Source organism: Canis lupus, chromosome 35 (genome assembly GCF_003254725.2).
Source record: "Canis lupus dingo isolate Sandy chromosome 35, ASM325472v2, whole genome shotgun sequence".
Lineage (NCBI taxonomy): Eukaryota > Metazoa > Chordata > Mammalia > Carnivora > Canidae > Canis > Canis lupus.
Genome location: NC_064277.1, coordinates 4,661,473 through 4,680,493, shown reverse-complemented (window position 1 = coordinate 4,680,493; position 19,021 = coordinate 4,661,473). Strand labels below are relative to the sequence as shown.

The window sequence follows — 19,021 nt, the reverse complement described above, 5'->3', positions numbered from 1 at the left end:
GACTCTCTCCGAGCTTTCTGTAGCCTGGACAAATGCATAATTTAGTCTCAGATAGCTGGACTAGCAAGCTCACGGTGGGGGGTGTCATGCTAGAATGTTGTTTGTGCAAGGAATCTGAATTTCAAAGGACAGCCTTGCCCGCAGAGATACCACCCAGAACAATGAGGGTTTAATTAAGGTTTAGAACCCTGATTTGTTCACTGGGGGCTGAGAGGAAGCCTCCAGGTAAGATTCTATTTGGAAATAGATTATTGACCAATGGCAGGGGAAGGGGGGCCTATTTGCATATATTACTATTCATGACCTCAGGACTAAAGGAATCAGAATGACAGCAGGCGATATCTCTGTCAGCCTGCTGTTTCTGGAGGGAAAGGCAGTTGGTGGGTGGATAAATAGACGTTTTTTTTTTTGTGCTGCCTTTTTCTCCTGGACCCAATGTTCTATCAGACCCAAATGTGAGATCTACTTCTCTGAGAAATTCTCCCACTCAAAGGGAACACTTTGATGAGATTAATTAACCTGAATACCAAAGATCTGTTTGTGGCACCCAGATGTGGAGTTGGTGGGCAGACCCTGCTCAAGGAGGAGCAAAGTTCTAGGAAGGGGAAGAGGACCCAGGAAGGTCATCCAGGCTCCTCAGCATGAGCCAGGCACTCTCGGTTTACATTCGACCAGGAAGGGAAGGAGCCTGTGGAATTCCCAGCACATCCCAGCCGGGGAGGCAACACCAGGATTCCCAGCCTGTGGTACTGTGCTGGGCCTCGCCTGCTCACCCAGGTGAACAGGGTACTGGGGAGGCCTTTCTAGGGTGAGGCATTCTGGAATTAATGGATTCCTGAAAGATGTCAGGGAGAGGTACACCTTGGTAGGATGGGGTGAATGCTTTTCTTCAGGGACCTCAGTCTCCAGTCTTTGCATTTCGTTCTCATTCCAATGACACTGTCTTCCCAGAGGTCGTACCCCCCACCTCCATTCAAACATAACAAAACAAAAACCAAAAATACCCCAAACAAAACCAAACCAAACAAAACAAAAACATAACAAAACAACTTTGGTGACCAATGCCCTGCCACACTCCTTCCTTCTAAATTTGCTCTCAGGAAAGCCTCTAGTACCAGTAATTCAAACTTTGGGAAGATTTAAAGTTAGATATTACATTCCCCCTGTTTACATACAGATGTCCAGGTTTTCCTGCATTATTGTTAAAAGGACTATCCTTTCTCCATCGACTTGCCTTTCCTCCTTTGTCAAAGATTAGATGGCTATATGTGCGAGGGTCTATTTTGTGGTCCTCAGTTCTATTCCACTGCTCAATCTGTCCATGCTTCCACCAATCTCATGCTGTCTTGATTACTGTAGCTTTATAATAAGTTTTAAGTCAAGCAGTGTTAGTCCTCTGACCTTTCTTTCTTTCTTTTCTTTTTTTTTTTTTTTTTCTTCAATATTGTGTTGGCTATTCTGGGCCTTTTACCTCTCCATATTAACTTTGGAATCATGTTCTCAACATCCACAAAATAACAGGCTAGAATCCTGATGGTGACTGTATTAAATTTATAGGTCAAGTTAGGAAGATCTGACATCTTAGCCATATTGAGTCTTCCTATCCATGAACATGGGTATCTTTCCATTCATTTTGATCTTATCAAAATTTCATTCACCAGAGATTTGTAGTTTTCCTCATATAGATCCTATGAATATTTTATTAGATTTAGGCCTATTTCATTTTTAGATGATGCTAATATAAATGGCAATGTGTTCTTTTTATAAGACTGGTATTTTTTTTTAGAATAGTTTTCCATTCACAGTAAAATTGAGAGGAAGGTAGAGATTTCCCATATACCTCTGGCCCATACAGATACATCACCTCCTCCATTATCAATATTCCTTCCCAGAGTGCTATATTTGTTACAGTTGATGAATCCACACTGGCACACCATGATTATCCAGTGTCCACAGTTTACATTATAATTCACTCTTGGTGTTGTACATGCTATGGATTTGCACAAATGTATAATGATATATAACCATCATTATGATACCATACAGAGTATTTCTACTACTGCTTTAAAAATCTTCAATGTTCCACCTATTCACTCCTCTTTCCTACTACCCCTCACCAACCCCTGGCAACCACTGTTCTTTTCACTGTCTCCATAGTTTTGCTTTTTCCAGAATGTCATAGAGTTAGAATCACGCAGTATGTAGCCCTTTTAGATTGGTTTCTTTCACTAACATACACATTTCATGGTTTCCCAGCTCATAGTACTGAGTAGTATTTCATTGTCTAGATGTACCACAGTCTATTTTATCCATTCATCTGCTAAAGAACATCTTGGTTGCTCCCTGATTTTGGCAATTATGAATAAAGCTGTTTTAAACATCCTGATGGTTTTTATGTGGACATAAGTTTTCAGGGGTTTTTGGTAAATACCAAGGAGTGCTATTGCTGGTCATATGGTAACATTTTGTTAATTTTGTAAGAAACTGCCAAACCGTTTTCCAAAATGACTGCACCATATTGCATTCTCACTAGCAATGAATCAGAATTTGTTACTCCACATCCTCACCAGAATTTGGTGTTGTCAATGTTCCAGATTTTGACCATGCTAATAAGTGTGTATTACTATTGCTTATTGCTGTTTCAATGTTTATTTCCCTGATGACATATGATGTTTGCATATGTTTATTTGCCATCTGTATATATTCTTTGGTGAGACATCTGCTAAGGTTTCCTGCCCAATTTTTGTTTGTTTACTTATTGTTGAATTTTAAGAGTTCTTTGTATATTTGGAAAGCAATACTTTATCAAATGTGTGTTTTGTAAACATTTTCTGTCAGCCTGTGGCTTGCCTTCTTGTTCTCTTGACACTTTCTCTTTAATTTTAACAAAATCTAGCTTATCACTTCTTCCTTTCATGAATCATACCTTCAGTATAATATCTAAAAAGTAATTGCTATACCCAAGGTCATCTAGGTTTTCACCTATTTTATGTTCTAGGAGTTTTATGGTTTTGAATTTTATATTTAGGAATGGAATTTTGAGTTAGTATTTTGTAAAGGGGTGTAAAGGTCTGTGTCCAGGTTTGTTTTGGGTTTTTTGTTTGTTTGTTTTTGTTTTTGCCTGTGAATATTCCATTGTTCCAGCACCATTTGTGGAAAAGACTATCTTTTCTCTGTTGTACTGCCTTTGCGCCTTTGTCAAAGGTCAGTCGACCATTTATGCAGGTTTATTTCTGGGCTCTCTATTCTGTTCCATTGATCTACTTTTCTATTCTTTCACCAATTCCACATTTTCTTGATTACTGTAGCTTTATAATAAGTCTTGAAGTCAGGTAATATTACTCCTCCAACTTTGTTCTTCTCCTTCAATGTTGTGTTGACTATTCTGGGTATGTTCCTTCTCCACATAAGCTTTAGAGTTAGTTTGTCAATATCGACAAAACAATTTGCTAGGGATTTTGATTGGGATTGCATTGAATGATTAAGTTGGGAAGAACTGATATCTTGACAGTACTGAATCTTCCTATCCATGAATATGGGATATCTCTCCATTTATTTCTACTTTGAAATTGTTCATCAGAGTTTTGCTGTTTCCTTTATATAGATCTCATACATGTTTTATTAGATTTATACAGAAGTATTTTATTTTGGAGAGTGCTAATGTAAATGGTGTTATGTTTTAAATTTCACATTCTACTTGCTCATTGCTGGTACACAGCAACTGACTTTCGTATATTAACCTTGTATCCTACAGGCTTGCTACAATCTTTTATTAGTTCCAGAGGTTTTCTTTTTGTCAATTCTTTCAGAATTCTATTTAGACAGTCATGTCAACTGTGTAAAAAGTCTGAAGGGAAGTCTTATGTAATTCTTATCTTTGTTCCTCTATACATAAGATGTCCTCTCCTCACCCCAACCCTGGCTTCTTTCAAGATTTTCTCTTTGTCTTTGTTTCTCTACAATCTGGCTATGGTATGCCTAGGAATAGATCTTTTGGTATTTATCTTGATGGGTATTCTCTGCCCTTTGCATCCATAGTTTGGCTTTTGTAATTAATATTTGGAAATTCTCCACCTTTATTACATCAAATATTTCTTCTGCTCATTCCTCTTTTCCTTCTCCTTCCGGTATTCTCATTATGTTTATGTTAACACATAACTATAATTTGTAATTGTCCCACAGTTATTGCATATTATTTTTTTTTTGGTTTAATTATTTTTTTCTCTCTGTATTTCAATTTCATAAATTTTTATTGACATAGCTTAAAGCTCACCAATTCTTTTCTTGGCTGTGTCCAGTGTACAAATAAGCCCATCAAAAGCATTCTTCATTTCTGTGACTATGTTTTTTATTTCTAGCATGTACTTTGGGGTTTATTTCTCTTTTTTTACATTACCCATCAGTTCTTGCATGTTGCCCACTTTTTCCCATTGGGATCTGCAGCATAGTATTCAAAATCACTTTAAATTTCTGGTTTGATAATTTCAAGATTAGTGTCATATCTGAATCTGGTTCTGATGCTTGCTTTGTGTCTCAGACTTCTAAAAAATCTTTTAGAATGCTTGTAATCTTATTTTGAAAAACAGACACGATGTATTGGCAATAGAAGCTGAGGCAAAAAGGTCTTTAATGTAGAATTTTCTGTTTGTCTGGCTACGAGTTATTTTGTGTTTAACGTAGGGTTGCCTATAACTGCCCAAGTCTTCAATTTCCTCTAATGTTCTTGTTTTGCTTTTCGTTCTGTAATCTTGGAGTTTTCCTTGAGACTCCTTCTTAAATAGAGTGTTAGCCTTACATTTCTTCCAGCTATAGTTCCCTGTTGATATACAGGAGCCTGTCGGTTTGGAGGTAAGGTATGATGAGTCCGATGATTAGGACTCAGTCCTTCAGTGAGCCTGTGCCTCTGGGCTGTGGCTTTCACCGTGCTTTTCAGGTTTTTATTCTGCCTGAGGTGAGACAGTAAGGCTAGAGGGGGCTAGAGTCGATATTTTCTTTCCCCTACATTTGTTAAGTCTCTGTAAAGTAGTTTCCTTTGAGGGAAGGCCTTTGTTAAGAGGAGATTTTTCCAAGCATATTTAGAAATGGTTAGTTTTCCTCTTCTCTAAGAACCTGGTGAGGCTTTTAGAAGTAAAATTGATGAAAGTGTGGGTACCACCACCTTCCCTCCAGCCACCAAAGGCCCCCAGGAGTTTTTGGATCTCAAGTTAGTCCACACTCAGCCTCAAGCAATTAGTTAATTACCATTAAAATGTTCTTGTCTATCAGTTACTTGCTTCAGTGGCTTCTGCTTCCAGTAAACTATAATTCTCAATATTCAAGCTATGATCTGTATGTACTTGTCTCTCTAGTTTTGGGGCAATATTTTGCTCTGTGATCCCAATTTTCTGATGGATCTCAGAAGAGTTGTGGATTTTTGGTTTGTTCAAATTTTTTCTTGTTGTGAGGTGGGAGTGATGACTTCCAAGCTCTTTGCAATTTAGAGCAGAAACCAGAAGTCTAGATAACTTTTACAGAAGACATGAGATTAGGTGAGTGTTCATTTTTTTTGCTTATGGATGTCCAATTTTCAAGTACCATGTATTGAAACACTATCCTCTTTCCACTGAATTGCTTTTGCATCTTTTAAAAAACTCAAATGGGCATCTGGGGATGCCTGTATGACCACTCTCCAATAAAATTCTGGGGTGCTGAATGTTTAATGAACTTCTTTGGTAGGCAACATTTCAAATCAATAAGATAGTATGTTAATATATTGATTTGCAAATTTGGGATTCAGGTCAGAAAGATTAAGTCAACAATACCCAACATACGATGAATGAGATCAACCACATGGAGTGACAGCTTTTTCCTGGGAAAGCTAGTGACCTGTCCATAAGGGAGGACAGAGTGCATCCTAAATTGAAGTGTAAAACACAATTCAATCAAGGTGGCTGTGATAAGTAATTTTATGTGTCAATTTGGTTCACCATCACACCTAAGTTTTGGTCAACCATCAGTCTAAATATTGCCATGAAGACATTATATTTTAGATGAGATTAACATTTAAATCAGTAGAGTTTGAGTAAAGCATATTATCGTCTAAAATGCAGGTAGGCCTGTCCAATCAGTCAAAGGCCTAAAGAGAAAAAGACAGATCCTTTGAGGAAGAGGGAATTCTGCTTTCAGATGCTTTCAGACTCTAGCTACATGTCAACTCTTCCTTAGGCCTACTGCTTGCTGCCTACCATGCAAATTCAGACTTGTCAGCCTCCACAATTACATGAGTCAGTTCCTTAAAATCAATCAACCTGTTTATCTATCTATCATCTATCTATCTATCTATCTATCCTATGGGTTCTGTTTCTCTAGAGAATCCTGACTAACACAGAGATGAGGGTGTAGCCTTAAGAAAACATGCGTGGAATGCAAAGACTGGAAGAGAACTGACTGTTGTAGTTCAAGTGTGTGGTCACAGCCTAACATCCTGTGTGTCATCCAAAGCAAAGGGTGGGGTCCTCTGGGCACATACCCTGAAGGGAGCTAAAGAATGTGTCTATGTGTCTCTGCCTAGGGGGAGGAAGGCTGGTTTTAGTACCATCTCTCCAGGATAATATTTCTTTCATGATGCCTGGTAAGCTACCAGGTTACCTGGTGTTAATGGAAACATCACTGGAAATCCTCCCACATTTTGCTCTAATTCTTAGTTCAACCAGTGACATTTATTCATTTTTTATTTATTTAAAGGTTTTTATTTATTTATTTGAGACAGAGAGAGAGCATGACCAGGGTGAGGGGCAGAGGGAAAAGTAGATTCCCTGCTGAGCAGGGAGCCCAGTGAGGGGCTTGATCCTGTGACTCCAAGATCATGACTTGAACCGAAGCAGACACTTAACCGACCAAGCCACCAAGTCACCTCATCCAGTGACATTTAAACTTCAACTTGCCAGTGGTTAAGTGCTATGCCTTGAGATATTACTTGTAGACTCAGCAAATTAATAATCTTATTAGTTACTTAACTGTTTTTTTTTAAAGATTTTATTTATTTATTCATGAGAGACACAGAAAGAGAGGCAGAGACATACACAGAGGGAGAAGCAGGCTCCCTGCGGGGAACCTGATGCAGTAGTTGACTCCAGGACCCTGGGATCATGACCTGAGCTAAAGGCAGATGCTCAACCACTGAGCCACCCTGGTGCCTCTTACATAACCTTTTTAAAGTTTGTTTAGCAAAGTGTCTTCTTATGTCAGGTTCCCCAGAGAAGATCTTTGGAGGAGGATTTGGGTGCAACTCATTTTCAAGGGAGGGTTCCCAGGGAGAATGGTAAGGGAGTAGGGGCAGCAAAACCAGAAAGGGGAGGAAGCCAGAAAGAATACACTCCCAGGCAAAGTCTACCTACTGCAGCTTCAGCCCACTTCTGCAGGGAGCCCCGGGATGTAGGTTACAGTTCATGGTCTCCCAACTCACGGTCTCCCAACTCCCAACTCATGCTTGTGTAGCCATCATTCAAAGGTGAGGAGTACCTGGGGCACTCTTAAGTACTTCTAGCTCTCTGTGTGCCGTGGGGTGGAACAAAGGAATCTGAGGTCATTCCTGCCAAGGAGAGCTATAGGTGCTGGCTGTTGAAGCAAAAGCTCACTAAAGTGGATCCAGTCAGATTGGACAGAGCATTGATATTATGCTCTACAAAGTCATTCTCCAGAGTTGACTTGCCAGGTTCTACATGTGACCTTGCAATGACCCCTGTGAGTTTTCACCTGTAGACCCCAGGAGATAGGATCTGTTGGAATAGACCTGACATCTGGCCTTCTCTCCTTTCCCATCCTTGCCACATTGTCCTGAGATGTTATCTTCATTCTGGGCAATACTGACATAAACAGAATCATCAACTTTTCACATATATGGAAATGATGGCAGGCAGACTTTTTGTCATTTGAACAGTAATTTACTTGACACGTTATTTTTGGGGGCAACAACCAGGTACCTGAGTCCTTGGCTCCAGTGAGGAAGAAGACAGACACAGTTCCTGACTTTTTGGAGCTAACAGTCTAGAGCTCTGTGGTCCAGTGCTCTGTCACTAGCCATGTGTAGCTACTTAAATATCTAAACCAATTAAAAATAGATAAAATGAGGGGCACCTGGGTGGCTCAGTCAGTTAAGCATCTGCCTTCTTAGGTCATGACCTCAGGGTCCTGGGATTGAGCCCCACATCAGGCTTCCTGCTTAGTGGTGAGTCTGCTTCTCTCTCTCTCTGCCACTCTCCCTGCTTGTATATTCTCTCTCTCTTTTTCTCTAAATAAAAATAAATAAAATCTAAAAAAAAAAAAAAAGATAAAATGTGAAAATCAGTGCCTCAATCATACCAGCCACACTGCAAGTACTCAATGTCACATAAACCTGGTGGCAACTATATTAGATAGTGCAGACATAGACCAGCACTGAAGGATGGCCATAAACATCAGGGATGCCCCTTTTTCCCACATGTCCTTTGAAGTCTCACAGACAAGGTTCACACCCATAATTACATCCAGCCTGATGACGTCCCTGGGGGTGGTTTGAAAGGGCTTACTATTTCCAGCTAATAGATTCACTCAGTAGAGAATAGAATCGAAGTCCAGGGTGTTACACTCACAGTGAGTAGGTGGCAGTGGTAGAGGCAGGCCTCACCCACAGGTATGCTGACTCATGGGTAGAGAACTTCCTGGCTGCAGTAGCATGTCATGGAAATAAATTCTCCATGAAGTGGGATTCCCTTAGGCACACCAGCCTTGAGGGCTGACAACACAATTTCAGGTACTCCTATAAGGAATCATGTCCAGGGGGCATGTGGCACTTAAAGGTATTATATTGTCTCCAACAAAGTGTAGTATGTCTTTTACTGTCTTCATATTTTCTGCATTTTTCTTTTACCATTAAGTTCAGAACCCTACATGTTAATATATAATAATAATAATAATAATAATAATAATAATAATAATAACAGCAGCAGCAAACATATGTGGAGTATTTACTAGTCCCCAGACACTGCTCCAAGCATTTCACATACATTAATTCAGTTTGCCTTCAGAGCAGCCCTGTGATGCCAGTACTATAATTATCCCCAATTTACAGAAGGAGAAAATAAAGCTCAGGTAGGGTAAGCGACTTGCTTAACATCCCATAGTTGGCAAGCAGTAGACACACTATTTGAACCCAGGCCACCTGCTGTAGCACACAAGCCAGTGGGCAGGCTGCCACTTAGCCGTGAGGGCACATTTATATTTGTAGTGATTTCATGTTGTTAAATGCAAATACAGTGTGTGTTTTGAGCCCTAATGCACCATTGTTTTCAGAGGTGAAGGGTCATAATGACTCACTAGACCAGTGTATTTTCCCAAGCCTTTTGAAAAATGCCCTTTACATTATAGGTTTATACAATTGGTATATTCTCTTTATTTCTCATGAGTGTCCATAAATAGCCCATGGTGCCTAAATGAATAGAAATCCGTTTTTATGTTTCTGGAGCTTCTATTGCCAACATTGACCTCCTCCCAGAGCATCAGCCAGGGTTCCTGGTAGAGAAAGGAAACCTCTCTAGCTAACTTAAGCAGAAATGGATTTGGTAATAGGACTTAGATGTTTACAGGGCTGCTAGGTTTCTCTGTGGAAGTCCCAACAACTCTCGGCCCCTGAACTCATATTTGTAGCTTCTGCTGTGAGTGGGAGCTTTGGCACTGGGGGAGCAGAAGGCAAAGGATCAGAAAGCTGGCCCCTGCAGCAACCAGGAAAACCAAAGGGAGCTGCCTAAACAGGTTTCTGGTAGATCTGCCAAGATCCATATCCCAAATGGATGCTTCACACCTGCCTCTCTTTCTACTCTTCTCAGTTCCGATTCAAGTCTGACCTGAATGCATCAAATTGACAAATCCTAGTGGCAATGCAATATGGGAAATGCAACTTTTATCTCTCTGGCCTTTGCAGCATGGGTTGGCACACCTCCAGGAAGCTGAGAGGGCTGGTCTGTGGTATCCATTGCAGTCCTTCTCTCTAGCAACTCAACATCCACATACACCATCTGGGGTGAACTTCCTACCAACCAGAGTAGTAACACATTTCCCTCACATAATGTAACTATTCATGCACAAAGTGCTCATCTTTTCCTCAAAAGAAGAGATCCCAACTCCTCTCCTGACAGCCTTTGGCATCTGATGATGTAACCTCTTCTCTGGTTCAGTTCCAATCCTATTTTAATGTTCCAAAACCCAAACATCAAAATACACAATTAACAACTGACAATATACTCAAGCAGCAGAGGAAGGTGTGAAGGGAAAAGGAAAGTTGGTTAGTATGCATACATTCGGTTAGTTCATACCTAACAGAGAGACAAACCCTACATGAGTAGTTACTACAATATTCATCTTTATAATGGGCCAGAAGGCCATAGTTGGTGTGTATAAATTCCTCTACTGCCCATTCTACTTTGTTTGCCTTCAGTTAGAGCCTGCTTATTGAGATTCTTTACCTGCAGATTGATGGAAACCTTTATGTGTGAGGGGGGCTGAGATCTGGTGGATTTATATGACTTTCTTGCAAATGGTCCTTAAGAGTAATAGTGAGGTTTGCTGTCCTATCAACTGTATTCTGGCTCTATTGATCAATGGTTCAAGACACATCCTACCTCCCTTGGGGCAGCAATGCAGCTCACAGTGTTGTCTCTTACTTGATGCTGTAAGTCTTCCATAGACTGTTCTACATTCTCTAAGACTGATTCTGAGTGCTGAGCAACAGAGTAAGACCAGTGAACTCCTTGGGCAAAGCCACAGACTCTTCTTTTGGTATGAACTGAAATTTCTTGGTCAGAAGCAAAATTGAGTGGAATACCAGATGAAACATCATTCAATAAAACCCATTGATGATGTCTTTGGAAGAAGTAAAGAAGGATTGGAAAAGCAAGTTCCTATTTTGAAAGTACCTATTTTCATGAGGAAGAAAATGGGGTCTAATATCATCAACCTGTTGCCAGGTGACTGGCTGTTCCTCCCAGGAATGGGTGACTGAGGAAAGGTTGAGTGGCATCCACAGACTCAGCCATGCTACCTACCTCCGCTGAAGGGTCTTTTGGTGAATATCACATGAGACAATAGTCTCCAAGCTCTGGGATCCTTTTGAGAATTCCATCCACAAGTACTTGTCCCAAACTTCCTTTATCAGTAATTCTCTTATTTTGAGCTTTCCATGTCCTTGACCATCTAGCTAAGCATTCAGGCACTGCTTACAAACTAGTGTAGATCTGTATATCCAGGTAATATATACAAACTAGCGTAGATCCGTATATTTCAGGTAAAGCAGAAATCAGATATGCCACTAAAAATTCTGTCCTTGAGACAACTTCTCTTCCCCACTGTGCTTTGGGGCCAACTCTAACTGGGGATATAATACTATAGTGGTGCTCCTCTAACCAGAATCTTGTACATCATGCAGAACTAGTTACGGACTAAGGTTGAGTTTTCCTCTTTAGTCATCTGGTCCTATGTTATACCACATGAGGCCATAGGTGTAGGTTGAAAGAGGGGTGATGATACTGCAGGTTCAGATGACATGGAACAAGATGCCTTTGTGAATGGAAATTACTTATACTTTCAGGACTAGCTCAGGTCCAATTTGGACATTTCACTGCTACGGATGACTCAATACTTTTGGACATAACTGACTGGTGGATTCATAGGTCAAAGCAAGTTCATGATGTGCAACTGAAGTTTCATGCGCATTCAGACTCTAAATGGTACTAGCAGCAAGATAAAAACTGCTTCTCAAAGGGACAGATGTGGATTTATTCTAAACTCGGGGGACCTGTGATAATTTCCTCCACCATGTCTTGCTATAGCTTCCATGCAGCAGTGGTCTATTGAAGACATTCTGAGGTAATTTTTATTAAGTTCCAAGTTACAAAGCTGTTTGTACTGGAGCATTATTCTGCTAGAATAAACTTCTCTTCCCCACTTGAAACTGGCAACCTTGAGGTTCCCCAGTACCTGCGTTGGATTATATTTGGAATTAGTCATCTTCATAATAGAAGGATACTCACCAAACTTTGTATCTCTTTATTAATGGAGGGATGCAAAGTATAGAATTTGTATTTCATTTCAGAAGAGATATCCTAGCGTGCCTAAGAATGCCATACCATACGTCAGAAACTTGATTAAACCACCGTACTCTAACGTTTTTATGGAGTTTATCTCCCACTTTCCAATACACATAAGTCATATCAAGGTATCTGGATACTTGCTATTTCCTGCTGTCCTATCAGCATTATATAATCAACGTAGTGGATCAGTGGTCAAATGTTCTGCAGATTAAACATGACACAGAGGCATAAAAGGGATGTAGTCTTGAGTACGGCAGTGAAAGTATATTGTTGTCTCTGCTAGGTGAAATAAAAATGGTTTTGGTATTCTCTGCTTATGGTAAAAGGAAGAAGTGTTTTCCGGATCAATAACAGGTATATACCTGGTTCTAGCAGCTATATTGATTTTCTCCAATAAATAGTCTATATCTGGAACAGCATCTACAATTAGAGTCCCCATTTGATTGATTTCACAATGGCCCACTGTTGTTCTTCAAGGCACATACCTGTCTTCTACATAGGCCAAAAGTGATTTGTAGGGTAGTGTGATAGGAATCCTCACTCCTGCATCTTTCAAGTGGTAATCTTTCTTCAAAGGTAACACATCCCTTGTTTTGCATCTCTGAACTGCCCCTGGGACTGAGTAGGAGGCCATGACTCCCTAATGATTCAAGTCCTTGGTATCAGTCCAATGGCCTCTCACCAAAAAGTTTTGTTAGCTTGTTTCTTTGTTGGGTTGGTTAGTTGGCACATTTTGTTTGTTTGTTTGTTTGTTTGTTTGGTAATATGAATCAAGTAGGGCCTTGGTGGGTTGCCTAGAACTATTTTAGCTTTAGGGACCTCAGGATCACAGCTCCTCTGCGATGATTCTGGGGTAAAATTTACCAATATGAGTACACCTGTTTAAGATTTTAGATTCTTGAGTAGCTGGGGATGATTCTGTTTGCTTGTTTAATTGACAGAAATGTAGGTAGAAATTAAGTGAAGATGCCAAAAATTCTTAGACATGTTTAAAAGAAGCATAAAAACACAAGGAGATAGGACTGTTGGAGTGGATTTATAACCTGCTCACCTGCCTTCTAACGATGTCCCCAGGATGGCCCAGAGAAATACACTGGTAATAGGGATGCCAGCATCTTTAAAGGTACCATCCTGGTTGACCACTGTGGGTGGGGAAGTGGTAAATTGCTGCTTATAAAGTGGGCTCAGTGATTTCAGTGAGGAGGATGGGACCACCAGGAAGAAGCCCAGCAGCAGAGTTTAGCACCAGAGGCAAAGTACTGTGACTTCTGGTGACTCCTGCAAAGTCAGCTGGGCCTGAGGGTATTCAGAGGGACTTACCTACTTCCACCTTTGGCAGAGGATAATCTATTATGGGGTCCCTCTGTGCTTCATAAGTTTCCAGAGACAGTAATGCCACCTGTAACCTATTTCCATCTTAAAATGAAAATAATTTCAACCCATCTTTACCACTAATAAACATTGTCTAAAACAAGGCTGAAGTTTCCTTAGAGCAGAGCTTTACAAACTTTCATGTGCATTCGAATCACATGGGATCTTATAAAAATGCAGATTCTGATTTAGCAGGTCTGGGGTGAGGCCTGAGATGCTACATGTCTCACCAGCCCCCAGGTGATGCTGCCGCTGCTGGCCCATGGCTCCCGTGTTGGGGGAAGGCCGGGTGGTGGGCCTGCTTCCCTTTCTCACTCCTGCTGAGCTACCCTGCTATAACCAGAGCTGCTTCCCCCTTTTATAAACATCTTATATTAGATTTTGTTTGAAACAGAAATAGTTCTAATTTGAAACAGATCTAATTTTTTAAAACACCTGGTCTAAATATTCATAACAGAATTTCGATAAAAACAAAAACAAAAACAGATGACCAAGTAATTCCAGTTCCCATTGCTAAGGGAAGGGCAAAGAGTTTGAATTTAAATTTGAGAATTCCTTACAGATATAATCTATTCAAGAAATAAGTTTTGCAAGGCTACTCTGCGCAAAGCTGAGCCTGTCAGGTACCTGCTTTTGCAAAGTGAAATTCTCCATCTTTGGTGCTCCTTTTGGAGCCTCCTTTCCCTGTGCTGGCGTTGGGTTTTGGCAGTTCATGTGTGTGCGCTTGTGTGGACCCGGCTTTTTATTTCAATCTCCTGCTATAGGGAGAGACCATTATTGCCCAAGGCCTGGAAGGCCAACAACACATTTTAGATGGGGTTTACAAAGACCCCTTTCGAGGAGGGAACACATTTCTGTAGGTAAAATTAAGAGAATACGAATGAAGGTGGGAGAAAACAGCTTTCGAATAGACCTATCACCTATGCATTTGACGTGCTTCTCAATTTTGATAAATGCCAATGACTTTCAGTTCCAGAGAGGCAGGATATTTATTGCTGGTTCACCTTCCACTGGTTACAATTCCTAACACATTAATGTTATGTCTTCTCACCTATTAAAATTCTTTTCAAGTCACACTCAGGGCTCCATTTAAATGTCACCTTCTCTGTGATGTCATTTTTGACAACCCTGTTCTTGTCAGAAATAATTGATTCTTACACTGCCCTCTTATGTCACTACGCAGAAGTTCCCAATAGATTTCAGGGATTTATACCAGATGTATATTTTTTGAAGTAATTTTTATAAGGATATTAAAGTATTGTCTTTAAGATGAACAGACTTGGTTAATACCCATTCATCCTACCTGATAAAATATACATTATTAGATTATGCATACTTTTTTACTGGTGCACTTTAGGTCTTTTATTATAACCCTTAACACAGTCTTTAAAAATATATTTTATTTATTTATTCATGAGAGACACAGAGAGAGAGGTAGAGACATAGGCAGAGGGAGAAGCAGGCTCCCTGCAGGGAGCCCGATGTGGGACTCGATCCCAGGACCCCAGGATCACGCCCTGATGCTCAACCACTGAGCCACCCAGGTGTCCCTCCCTTAACACAGTCTTATATGATATACTCTTCTTTCTCATAGGTCGCAAGCTTGGAAGAAAGTTTTATTCTTCACACCAGGCCTAACCTATTGCATTGTATTTACAAGCCTTTGAGCAGTTCTATGAAACACCCAACCCTGTAAGTGAAATTTTGTGCATATATGTGTGAACGCAATTTTCTGAGGAAAGAGTCCGTAGCTTTCTTTAATTTCTCTGAAGAGTCCAAGAACCTACAGAAATTAATAACCACTGGTTTCAAGAACCTCATGGTGAGTCTGTGTATGAAGCAAACATCTGTTTGTAATACACACGTATTTGTAGTACTCACCATGCACTTATTTGTAGGTTTTTAGATTTGAATTTTTTGGTATTAGCTGTACTTGAAGTGGGACGCACGTATATAGCAGCTCAATTATTCTGTGCTGTGGGATATTGCAGCTACTTCCTTCACTGGCTGTCTGCCCATGGGTCTTTTCAATACTTAGCTCTTCCACTGGGAGATGGAGTAAGGCGAGGATAGGAGATGGGGCACAAACCAGCCGAAGCAGCGACATTATTAGCACTCCAATAAAAGTCTATTTGGAGGGGGAGTTGAAATCACTGATCCAATTGAGGCTTGGGGATTATCACTGGATATCAATTACCCATGACCTCCTGGTCTCCCATAGCTACCAATGACTTAATGTTCCCTGTAAGTTTAAATGATTTCTTTTAATTAAATGCAAAGGATCAAATTCATAAAGACTGGTGAGCCTGTGGGTTGGTGCCAAGGCTCTAAGACTGGGCTGAGGTCTGGCCTGAAGAAGAGTTTGATTGGTGGGAAGTAGCATAATTTCATTTTTTCTATGCTCTGATCTGTTCATAGAATGAAAGTACCATGGGTTATCTTTGGGAACATGTCCGTAAATGGCACCACGCTTCTCAAATAGGAGGGCACCAAAATCTCTGCAAAAGGGTGGGGAAACGGGTGTGTGAGGTCTACAAAAACTCCCGGGGGACTGTCAAGTGCTCTCTTCCTCGTCCCCACCCTCAACCGAGAATACGCTAGTCTGTGAAGAACCAAATACTATCTGTAAGACACGCTGTGCTTGTTGGCAAGATGCATATCGACCACACTGTCGTCCCGCTTGCTGGCTCAGTAGTAAATCTTACTTAGTGCTCTTCCAATGTGTGAGCCTTCCCTGTTTGTCTTTCTTCTCCAGCTTACACCTGCCTTGGCTCTTTCACATTCGTGGTACCTGAAATCAGATGGAAAGTAGATAGTCGAATGGCACGTTTCAAAAAAATGTTTCTTCCTGGAAAATGGGAGTAGTTTCTTTCTGGAGGGGGGAGACTGTCTCATTCGCCTCATTTTTGTCGATTGCTGAGTAACAAAACCCAGCTACCTCCTCTTTCCTCTTGCTGGGGAACAGAGCGAGAAAAACAACTCCGGGAGCTTTCCCAAAGGGTGCGCGTATCTCAACGGACAAAGCCAGGGAGTTGATGCCTTCTGCTGGGCGTGCGCCTGGAGAATTTGCCCCACTGGAAAAGGAGAAGTTTCTCCTAACAATAGAACTCTGTGTTTCCCTTTAGCTTTCTGGAAAAAACAGAAACTAATAGCAACTTTGGCTCCTTGAATGCAATACCGCAAAACTGCCCACAGCGTGGTGGGACAGCATCACTGAGGACCTTTATGGCTCTTTATGTTGTTGGTGTAATCAGGCTCAAAAATATAAGGAATATATAAATCAAGGAACACAGACACACCCAGCTAGGCCTCACCACAGCTGGATCCTCTGAGCAGCGTGAGGCCCAGAGAAGTTAAATAACTCGCTCAAGATCACACAGGCATCACAGAGATGGCTGCACAGGCTCCTCTGTTTGTTTTTTTTCAGGCCTACAATTTAGCCTCGGGTGTTGCTGCTTTTGGCTTTCTTTCCTTCCCATTTTGTTTTGCTCCCAAAAAAAGAACCCAAGAAAAAGAATGTTTACGCTAAGAGAAACAGAAGAACAGAATTATGTGTTTTCTCATTTTGCTCACAGATCTTCAGATCCAGAAGAAGATTCCGAGTGAGTGAGCAGCAGGGGTGGGAGCCAAGCCTGAAGGCCACACACCAGCGACTCCTGCTTCCAGCCAAAAGTCCTGGTAACCTGTTAGCCTCCTGCCTTGGTGGGGCCACGGGGCCGGGCCTGCCTTCCCAGCCCCGTCCTGAGCCAGGCCAGGAGAGGACAAAGACTCGCATTCAGAGGCAAACCTGCTCCGGCCGCACACCCCGAGCAGCTCTTCTGAAGCTCAGCCACTTTCCCCTCTGGAGCCTTCTGTTTCCTGCCCAGTTCCAGCTGCTTCTGTGAAATCAATCAGGTCAAGGTCAAATGGCCAACGCGGGAAGCCAAACACAGGGAAGTAGGTTTAGAGAACTGAACAGACACCCTCACTGCCAGCTCACAGTTGTGACTCAGCGGAAATTCTGGAACGCAGAGCCTGACCCAAATGTTTGTGGAAAAGAGGGGAATCGATGCTCCTGGAATCAGCAGAGAATGAATCAATGCCTGGCTGATGAATGAATGAATGAGTGGATGAATGAATGAGTGGATGAAGGGAAGGACAGGCCCTTCACCCTGCTGAAGAAATAGGAGGGAAGCGCTCTCAGTGCTCTGAGGGTTGGAGGATGCTTGAGAGTCTGTGCTGGAGTCTTCAGGGAAACCCGGCGGGGGTGGGGGGGCACTGACTCCCCCTGCACACCATGGGCTTGGGCAAAGCTCGCCGTTGGTTCCTGACTCTGCCGGAGGAGGAAATCCTGAGCAGACTACCGGGGAGGGCTCCTGGCTTCCAGCCGTCAGATGACATATAGAAGCGGGGTGGAGAGGGCAGGAAGACACAGTTGGCAGGCGTCCCCTTGCTGAGGTCACAGCAGCTGAAGATAGGCGGTGACCTTTGGTACCCACCTCGTTGGCGGAAGGAGCCGCACTCCAGGGACAGGCTGTGGGTGCGGCCGTGCTGAGGGTGGCGGGGAGGGAGTCTGCTCACTCCCCTGTGCCCGCAGGTCCTCAGGGCCCAAGGGACACGTGTGCATTCGAGACCCTTGTCTCACATCCCCCCCAAGTGAGGGCACAGGCCCCACACTGCTGAGAACCCTGGGGATGCGAGGCAGCCTAGATGACCTCTCCCGGGGGCCCCACGAGAGTAAGCTAGGACACCTGGCTCCCCTGAGGGCTAAGGAGGTGTGTTGCTCTGTCCCTTGGTGCCCACTGGGATAGGGAAGGGGGCAGGGAGGGGCACCCGGCAACATCTCCACTTTCTGCCAAGCAGAGATCCCTCCAGTTATTTCTTCTCATCTCTCTTCCCTCCTTTAAAGTGTAAACACAGGGACACCCAGGTGGCTCAGCAGTTGAACGTCTGCTTTCGGCTCAGATCCTGATCCCGGGGTGCTGAGATCGAGTTCTGCATCGGGCTCCTTGCAGGGAGCCTGCTTCTCCCTCTGCCTGTGTCTCTGCCTCTCTCTGTGTCTCTCATGAATAAATAAATAAAACCTTAAAAAAAATAAAGTGTAAATACGCTCTTCAGAAAGTTACACCAAAGTCTAAATGATTCCAGATCATTCCAAGATCACCCATTCCACTTGATCATCCACATTTATTGGGAATGGTGTCTGTGCAAGGCCCTGAGCCAAGTGATAAGGCCAAACAAAGATTGACAGACAGTGACTAACACGCTTATTGCAAGAGTCCGATTTGAGCTTAAAACCTAATCTGCCTTTATTTGGCAAATCCTCTGTGTACAATGGGTATGCCAAGGCCTGCTTCATGAAGGAGACGTGAGATTTAAGGACAGGGGTCACCCTGCTCGGGACAGGCTGAGAATGGAGGTGACCTGGGGGAGGGCTGAAGGCCAACATCATCATTCTTATCTGTGTTATCATCAAGATAGAAAGAAGTTTCCTCCCTTTCTTGAGGACTGCAAGAAAGAGAGCCTAAGACAACATCCATGGGGCTGCCCACCAGGGTCTCCTATGGCAG

General features: G+C 42.2%; 1 long non-coding RNA gene across 1 annotated transcript; it reads left to right on the top strand.

The window, feature by feature from the left end:
- The first annotated feature begins 346 nt into the window (after positions 1-346).
- On the top strand, positions 347-18,603 carry LOC112659927 (uncharacterized). The gene is made up of 3 exons (XR_003136587.3): positions 347-777; positions 15,067-15,164; positions 17,048-18,603. It is a non-coding gene; the product is annotated as an uncharacterized LOC112659927 (long non-coding RNA).
- Positions 18,604-19,021: the final 418 nt, after the last annotated feature.